The sequence below is a fragment of the Charadrius vociferus genome, unplaced genomic scaffold (genome assembly GCF_000708025.1).
Source record: "Charadrius vociferus isolate BGI_N301 unplaced genomic scaffold, ASM70802v2 scaffold436, whole genome shotgun sequence".
In the NCBI taxonomy this organism is placed as follows: domain Eukaryota; kingdom Metazoa; phylum Chordata; class Aves; order Charadriiformes; family Charadriidae; genus Charadrius; species Charadrius vociferus.
Window position 1 is genome coordinate 2,521,698 of NW_009649187.1, and position 2,581 is coordinate 2,524,278.

General features: G+C 36.9%; 1 protein-coding gene across 2 annotated transcripts in view; it reads left to right on the plus strand.

The window, feature by feature from the left end:
- PANK1 (pantothenate kinase 1) overlaps positions 1–2,581 on the plus strand; it is a 26,013-nt gene that overhangs the window by 21,224 nt on the left and 2,208 nt on the right. The window lies entirely within an intron of this gene.

Genomic DNA, 2,581 nt, shown 5'->3' on the forward strand with positions numbered 1-2,581 from the left:
AGTGGCTAATTTGGAGCCTATTATTGTGCCTGAATACTGAAGTCTCTCTGTCTCTTCCCCCTTTTGTTTGTGTCATTTCACTTTTTAAATTTAAACCTAATCTGCCATTTTACTCCTCACTCACTGGGTGCAAGTCTCTTCAACATTGCTATGCTGTTCATATTTTGTTCTGACTCTTAAATAACTTTGTATGCTCATAAATGGTATGTGTGCTGCTAATATCCCTTTCTAGAGCACTTTTAAAATATGTTGAACAGTACAGGTCTCAGTGTATGGCCCTGTCAAATGCTACCAATAACCTCCCTTATTTTTTTTTGGCAATTTGACTCTTTCAGTCAGGATGATTCTCTTTCGGTGTTCTCTTTGCTTTCAGCTTCTTTACAGTGTTGCCTTGTGGCATGGAGTTCAAGCAGCATTGTACAGGGCTATCAAAGCATGGAGAGTTGCAGCAGGGAAACCAGATGCGATGTGTTCTGATGAGGGAAGAGGCTACTAACGAAACTAATGCTTCTGAGTCATTGTGAAAAAGTTTGTAACATCTTTGTTTTGTGGGCAGGCTTACTTAAAAACTGGACACAATCCATAGAATTTTGTGGAGGAATGTGGGTTGGTGTGTAAAATATTCTTCATTTCCCAGACAAGGTCAACGTAGAATTTCTCCAACACTTGAACTAGATTATTCTGTAGCTTTAGAGAATGAAAACTTCATTTAGTAGCCATACATGCTATTATAAAAAAATTCAGACATGATATATCATTGCAAGGAAGCTAATCTCCAGATAGCTTGCTCTCAGGGGGGAAAAAAAAGTCATGCTATCGTTCTGCTAAATAATCTAGACGCCTAAATTGCCTTTGGGAAATACAGCTCTGACTCTCACCAAGCTTGATGAATGAAATGCCCACATAAGAGCTTAAAAAACAGTTGGAAATGATGTATTCTTTTGTGGAGTTTGCGTGTATTAGATTAGAGTTATAGTGAAGCTCACTTATAGGTTCCTTGACAAAATCAATTTATGCCCTGAAGCATGAGTTTTGATAAGTGAGTTTATTTTACTTTATTTGTTTCAATGATTGCAGCTTTAATATTGTATTGAAAATTACTTGCATATGTGCAGGAAAAAAAGAGGCTGGGGAATAAATGAAATATTCTGTCTGCAGAACTTCAAAGCAAAGTTTGCTTGCACAAAGTTGGCAGTGGGGTAGAAAAATTCCATAGTCTGGAAGCATTTGGCTACACATCATTTGAAACTGTCTGTCCTAGGCACAACAGAACTACATAAAGGAAACCAATTTCCCTGGTTTATACTTTTCTTACTAGCAGAACATGCAAGTTGCATCTGAACGAGTCTTCTGGCAAAAAGGGTGTGCAAGTTATTTTTATTGCATCTTTGATAGAAAGTCCCCTGTTCTATTATATTGACAAATATGTGTATGAACTATGTTGAAGCTATACTATAGCTTTCTACTGCAGGATAGTTGAACAATTTAGCAAGACCCCACAGAGTGAGAGTGCGTGTCTTTTCCAGGATGTTGTAATTTGGTTGGCTTAAGTAAGCATTTCTTCACCATCCCTTCATCAGTTTAAGACTTCTCTTTCAGCTTTGAATATTTCAGCAGTGAAAAATTGAAAAGTATATTGGCAAGAGTCCCTTAAGAGATAAAAGTAGCATTTCCTCATTTTATGACTGCTGAAGAATGCTAATGCTGTTTTTAGTTTAGTTCAAAAATCTAGAAAACTTTACATCTTTAACATCAATTTTAACCTTGTCAATTTGAGGAATGCTGGAAAACAAAACTGATGAAATTTGCATTTTGATACACACTCTGCTATTCTCGTAGATATGACTGGTATTTTTAGATTTAAAATTTTCAGTAATTTTTATACTCTGTGTTAGGTACTGCTTGCTTGAACTTCTGGTAACGGTAGCTTCATGTGTCTACTCAGAAAAAAAAAATCATGAAAATGAAATGCGAATGTAGGTTCTAATCAATTTGGTGGTATTGCATTACAGGAAATTAATTAGTTACATGATTGTCCCTCCTTTGTCAGAAACGACTTCAGAGGCAAAACTGCCTTGCCAGAGGCAAAAGTGCTCTTGGCCATGTTTAATAGCAGCCTTTTGAAATTTAAGAAGTTCTTATTTTCAGCTATATAAGCTCCTAGGAAAGAGTATGAATGCATGCTGATGTGACTGCAGAGTCTAAGGGGATAGGTGACTATAAAGCTGAATTATTTAAATAAAGTTTGTGATCATGTGTTTGGTTTGAGGACAATCAGACATGTAACTCAGTCATTGGAGACTGAATAAATGAATTATTGCATCTGGTTATTGGCATTCTCCAATACTGAGTGTTCAAGTGAGGATGTTCTCTGCGGTATGTCACTGGACGCGACAAAGCTGCGGTCTGTAGCAAAGTAGCTGCTGTAGAACCAAGTGTTTGGCTTTATAGCCCTGTGTGAATGTAATGCCTGGTAATTCTAGCCTCTATACAGATTTTTTTGTTGGTAATTTTCAGCAGAGGACTCTTGAAGATACATTTCTAGGGCTCCTTCAAGACTCCTGTAAAAACTTATGTCTCC